Here is a 6,673-nt window from a genome sequence, read left to right as displayed (position 1 = left end):
CTCCCGCTCACTGGTCACCAGGGGGCAGGGCGGCCGCCGGGGGCATCTGCGGCCCCGGGGCCGAGGCCGCCCCGCTCGGCCCCACCCCTCGCAACAAGGCCCGCCCGCCGGCCGCAGCCCAGCTCTTGCGCTAGTCCTGCTCCTCGCGGGGCCCGCTCCCGGGAGGCGAAGCTCCACGGACGACGCGGAGGTGGTTTCAGGCCGCAGCGCCGGGGGCTCCTCTGCGGTTGGAGAGACGGGTTGCTCTCTCTTCAAGTTCTAGCCTATCCGTCCCTCCATCCTGGAGGGAGACCCTCGCAGCCTTCCCGCGTTCACTCCGCCGGGGGCCGCTGGAGCGGAAGCTGCGGGGTCTCGGGGCCCGGCTCTTTCCCGCCGAGCCGCGAGCCGCGAGCCGCGGGTGCGCATGCTCCGCGGAGGCCCGCACAGGCCCTGAGTGAACCCTGATAGAGCCATCGCGAGGCGGGGTAAGCGGAGCTCCAGTGGCGCAATCGGTTAGCGCGCGGTACTTATACAGCAGTACATGCAGAGCAATGCCGAGGTTGTGAGTTCGAGCCTCACCTGGAGCATGACCCTTTTGGGTACCCGCACGCCCTTTTTATTTAATTGCCCTAGGGAATGAGTCAGTCCCTGTTTAGCCTTCTCAGTTCCTGTTTCTGACCGCTCTGCGTGCACGTCCTGCTCCGCCGCAGGCAGGAAGCCGCTCGCATTGACGCCTGTTACTCGCTTTCCAAGCTACTTGTTTCCCGCGCACCATCCAGCCTTTCGAACCCGGACTTTTACCTGTTGCTCCCTCTTCCTAGGCATTTCCTTTAACAGCACCCGGTCCCGGGTCATGGTACCGGGGATGCGGACGGGAGGTCCCAGGACGAGGTCAGGTTCCGGGCCGCTGCTCCTCACCCAGGGCCGGGTGCGGCGCGGTGAGCGCTGCGTGGTGGTGCCGGAGCCCGGCGGCCACTCCTGAGAGTTGGGGCCTGAGGCCCAGAGCAGTGCCTCCCCTCCCTTTTAACTACTAACTAGTCATGCCCCCCCCCCCCCCCCCCTTAGAGCCCCTTAATTGCGGGTCTTTCTCCCCCACCCAGGCCTCCAGGCCTCCCTGGGCGGATTTGCAGAGTTCAGGAGAAGGGCCCGGGAGTTTACCCGCCCCCACCTGGGCCCCTTCTCCCCGGCGTCGGTCCAGAGTGGTGGAATTCGCGGGCGGACCAGAGAACAGACGTTTTCTGGGATGTCCGAGCCCCGGGTGCCCTTTCATGCCTGCCACACAGCCCAGGTTCAGAAGCCCTGCCGTGGAGCGGGAAATCTGCCAGCTGGTTTTTGAAGTGTCCCAGCACGCGAACACGCCTCGGAGGCACGGGGCCGCTTTTCCAAGGGGTAGGGGGGTGCCCCATGGCCCCAGGAGGTGGCGCGAAGTAGGGAACGAGCTTAGTTGGGGGTGAGAGGCCTCCCGGACGCGTTCTCCCGGAAGAGTGGTTTCAGCTGTTGTCATGGACGTGCTAGTAGTAACTCCTGGGATGGAAATTCTGCCAGGAATGGTGAGAAGAAAGACCTAGAAAGCTCAGAGGAAGTGGGTGGAGGGTGAAGCTCTTGTCTGTCTCCTCGGCTTCTAACCCCAGCCCCAGATTCGGATGAGGAGCCCCACGCCAACTGAAATGGGAGGCAGTCCGCCCGCCTCATCTAACCTGGCTGCCCGTTCTCGCTGGACCAGGGCCTTTCACTCACAAGCTCCTCAGCAGATGGTGAGTGCTCCTCTTTAGAAATCTAGCCAGACTGGAAACAAATATCTATCCAAAAAATTTGCTTAATTAAAAAAAAAACACCCAGCTTTATCAAGATATAACTCATATACCCTACAATTCACCCATTTAAAGTGTACAATTCAATGGATTTTAGTATATTCACAGATATGTGCGACCATCACCACAGTCAATTTTAGAACATTTTCTTCAGCTCAGTAGGAAACCCTGTATCCTTTAGCTATCACCCCATCCCACTGCTAAATAACCACTAATCCACTTTCTGTCTCTACATTTCCATAGTCTGGACTTTCATGTGAATGGAATCATAATACGTGGTCTTTTGTGACTGGCTTCTTTCAGTTAGCCTAATGTTTTCAAGATTCATCCACGTCCTACTCTGTATCAATACTTCATATCTGTTTATGGCTGAATAATATTCCATTTTATGGATTCTGTCCATTTTTGAACAATGGAGAAAAGATTGGCATTTTAAAAAATGCCAAAAACTGCTTTTTATAAGGGGATTAATTAATTTTAATGATGGAAAGCATTTTCATAAGACCTATGTTAATTTTTTAAAGCTTCACTGTAACTAGTGTTAACAGTTTAGTAGAGTTGCCAAATGTTAGTAAAATTGCATGTTTTTTTTTAAAAAGGAAATTCCTTTTAAAATGTACAAAGCATAAAAACAATCACACTTGCCAAGTGCATTCTTTTAACCTTCAGAGTTTACTCACTGCAAGAACTGGTCAGCTACTTCTGAGAGCTGAGCAGGTTCCCTACGTAGACAGAAATAAATGAATGAAAGATCATTTTGCCCAACCTCCTATTCATGTTGGAAACCCTTCTTCCAAACCCTAGCTCCTATTTGAAAAGTTCTAGTATTAAAATGTCATTTCTTCACAAGGCAATGCATTCCATTTTCTGTCAGCTCTCATGGTTAGAACATTCTTCCTCTTAAGTATTGTTCTATCCCTATTGGTTATTAGTGGAATGGTGGTGGTTTTGGGAACTGTTTTACTGGTGAGATGGTGAAGTGAGAAGGAAGGAAGCTCAATTAGTTGCCCTTGCTGATTAATCTAGAAATCCCCAAATGGGTGGTTCTTAGTGGATTACAAACAAACATACAGACCACTGGCAGATTTGTAAGCCAAAATCTTAATGTGATATTGATTGGATTTTTAAAGGTCATGGTAGTTAATAAAGATCAGATCAGAAAATTATGGGAAACTGCTATAAAAACTATAAAGTACTACATGTACAGGTGTCAGGAGGTGGCATTCTTATCTCCACAAAACTAGTGGATTAGGCCTGTACACAATGTATGGTGGCTTCAAGGAGGAAGATGGGTAAACACGAGGTTGATGAGCTCAGAAGGTAGGTTGAAGTTATAGCTGAACAGCTGTCGGTGTCTAACAGGAGAGATGCCTCACCCACTCAATTGAAATCCATTGAACTTATACACAGGTTGGCATTAGCTTTGTAGATGGCTTGGATGAAGACAGGCTTATTAAAATTGCATGATACAAAGCTGGAAGGGAGTGCAAATTCAGTAGAATTTGATGGTAGAGCCAATCCAGAGACAAATGATAAGATGCAATTTGATAGAGATAATTGGAACCTGTGTTCAGTGCAGAGTTCAGTGTGGGGAATGCCTGACTTGACAGCTGTTTGCATGTAAAGGATCTGGGGATTTCAGATGTGTGCAGCCTCAGCTGTCCTGGCCGTGTGACCCAACTGCTAAGAATGTCAAGCAATTATTAACGCATTACTGTATAATGCATTACATGGTGTGTGTCAGAGACCACAAAACGGCAGCCTGTGGAACAAATCTAGCTTCCAAACAGGTTTTGTTTGGCTTTCTAGTACTGACTTGCAAAATATTTAAACATTTTTTTTAATCATTTGCCTACATCTTGGTAGATTTTACTGAAATGCCTAGAGTTCAAGTTTCTAATGAAGAATCAAAAGACTTGGCCATCTGGGGCTCTCATTCCCAAATTCCCATTGGCTTCTCCCTTTGGATGGGCATGTGATCTTCCATTTGCCATGGTCCTCCATTAATCCCCAACACAGAGGTGGGTACCAGCTGTTTTCTTAACCCCTGACTCATTGCTCTCATTTGTGACCTACAGACACTGAGTGTGTGGAATACTCCTGTTGAACTCTCAATAGGTCAGAACACAGCCTGAGGGCTGTGACCTGTATGAACACAGCCCATTTAAAATTCAACAAAACAGAACCCCAGTTTTTTATTATGGAGAATTTCAAGCATACCCCAAGTAGAGAAAACAGTATATTTAACCCCTGTGAATCCGTCCATCACTACTTTCAAGAATTGTCAACTTTATTTCATTTGTCTCGCTCCCACAACATTCTCCCCTAGGCTAGCACTGTCACTGGAATATTTTAAAGGAAATCCCAGATATAGTTTAATTTAACTTGCAAATACCTCAGTATGTATATCCATCGGGTGACCACTTTTTAGAAGAGCATAACCACAGTGTCATTATTACACCTAACAAGATGAATCATTGTGCCTCTGCATCGTCTAACACCTAGTCTCCGTTCAAATTTCCACACTTATCTCTGAGAGATATTTTTACACTTGGTTTGTTTGAATCAAGAACCAAACAAGGTCCACACATTGCCTTTGATCAATATATCTTTTTAATCTCTTTTCATTTATACCAGTTCACATATATTTGAATACTACTCTCTCTCCACTCCCTTTTATGATATTTATTTGCTAATCTGTAGAATTTCTCATAGAATTTGAAGAGTTGCATCCTCAGAGCATCCTTTAACAATTCTTCAGTCCCCTCCTGACAGTTAGATTTAGAAGCTTGATAATATTAAGAATCAAAAAATTTTTTTTGCAAAAATATATTCTAGGGGGTACTGTGAACTGTTGCAGCACAAGGGAAAGTACATAATGTCTGGTTATTCCACTTTTACTGGTGTTAATTTTATTGGTGATTTCAGATGTGGTCATCATGAAGCCATCCATTATAAAATGCCGCATCATTCTCTAACCTAATGGTTTTAGCAGCTGTTGATGTTCTTTGTCTATATTTGTTATTTTATTTAGGATTACCCAATAGTGGGTTTTTAAATTGTGTAATTCCTTCTGTATATATGACTATGATTCTAAAAAAAACCCTCCTTTTCCCCATCGACTGGTTTTCCTAAAGCACAATTCACATAGAAAAGACTAAATAATATTGCTTGACCCTTTTCCTTTTACTACTCATCTTTAGAATAATGAGTTGAGGCTCTAGCAATTCCCGAAGGTGACCAATTTGTTTTTTACTTTACAGCTTTTTTTGAGGTATAGTTGACATGCAATGAACTGCATTAATGATGTTAAGTAGCTTTTTTAGTGCTTGTTAGATGTTCATATATCTCTTTAGTGAATTACCCTTTCAGATCTTTCGCCTATTTTTTTATTGGGTTGTTTGTCTTTTTAGGATTGAGTTGTAAGAGTTTTTGTATATTCTAGATATAATTACTTTGTTGGATATGTTTTATAAATAATTCCTCCCAGTTAGTGGCTTGAGTTTTCATTTTCTTAATAGTGTCTTTTGATAAGCAAATTTTTATTTGAAATTTTGATAAAATTCAGTTTATCCATTTTTTTCTATTATGGATGGTACTTTTGGTGTTATGTAAAAGAAATCTTTGCCTAACCCGAAGTCATCAAGAATTTATTTTATGTTTTAGTTCTTATTTAGGAGTTAATTTTTGCATTTGTTGAAATGATTAAATCCTTTGAATCCTTTCCTGATTGAATTGCCTTGACACCTTGTCAAAAAGGAGTTGATGATAGATGTGTTGGTCTTTTGCTGGACTCTCATTCTGTTCTATTGACCTGCATGTCAGTGTAGTGTTATGCCAAAACACCACACTGTGCTGATTACTATAATTACATAAATATATAAATGTATATATGTGAATATATATATTTCCATGTCAACTTTAGAGTCAGCTTGCCAATTTCTATGGAAGCATCTTGGAATTTTGACAGAATCTGTTGAATTTATTGATCAATTTGAGAAGAATTGCCTCCTTAACAATATTAAGTCTTCTGATTGCATAAACAAGGTACATAGCTCCACTTACTTAGGCCTTTAATTTCTTTAAGCAATGTTTTGTAGTTTTCAGTGTATAACTCTTATATTATTTCTTCCTTAAATATTTGGTAGAATTCACTAGTGAAACACTGGGCCTGCTGTTTTCTTTGTGAGAAGGGTTGTGTTGTGTTTTTGTTTTTGTAAATTCCATTTCATTAATAGGTATGGGAGTTATTCAGTTTATCTATTTATCCTTGAGTGCACTTTGGTATTTTGTATCTTTCAAGAAATTTGCCTATTTCATTAAATTTGTTGGCATAAAGTTATTCATAATATTCCCTTCTTGTCTTTAGGATCTGTAGTGGTATACCCTCTGATTTCTGATATTGGTAATTTGTGTCTTTTCTCTTTTTTTTTCCTGATAAGTCTGAGAAGATGTTTTTCACTTTTATTTATCTTTTAAAATATCTAGTTTTTGGTTTTATTGATTTTCTTTACTGTTTTCCTGCTTTTCATTTGATTGTGATGCATTTGAAGAGAATATGTACTATGCTGTTGTTGGGCAGCATGTCAGTTACATCAAGTTGGTCTATAGGGTTGTTCAAGTCTTCTATGTCTTTGATTTTTCTGCTTACGCACTCTGTCTATCCTTGAGAGAAGGGTGTGAAAATAACCAACAATGATGGGTTTTTCTGTTTCTCCTTTTAGTTCTCCCTTTTTCTCCTTCATGCTGTTGGAAGCTCTGTTACTGGCTGTGTAAACGTTTAGGACTGTTACCTTTGTTGATGCTTGATTTGTCCCATGTATGGCCACGCGAAGTCTTGTTAACTTGACTCCTGGATCTTTTTGATATAATCTTAGATCTGT

The 6,673-nt window shown here is 42.9% G+C and overlaps 1 non-coding gene across 1 annotated transcript; it reads left to right on the top strand.

The window, feature by feature from the left end:
• Nucleotides 1–473: 473 nt before the first annotated feature.
• On the top strand, nucleotides 474–566 carry TRNAI-UAU (transfer RNA isoleucine (anticodon UAU)). The gene is given in 2 exon segments: nucleotides 474–511; nucleotides 531–566. It is a non-coding gene; the product is annotated as a tRNA-Ile (tRNA).
• Nucleotides 567–6,673: the final 6,107 nt, after the last annotated feature.

Source organism: Camelus dromedarius, chromosome 15, assembly GCF_036321535.1.
Source record: "Camelus dromedarius isolate mCamDro1 chromosome 15, mCamDro1.pat, whole genome shotgun sequence".
In the NCBI taxonomy this organism is placed as follows: domain Eukaryota; kingdom Metazoa; phylum Chordata; class Mammalia; order Artiodactyla; family Camelidae; genus Camelus; species Camelus dromedarius.
This window is presented reverse-complemented; position numbering and strand designations above follow the sequence as displayed.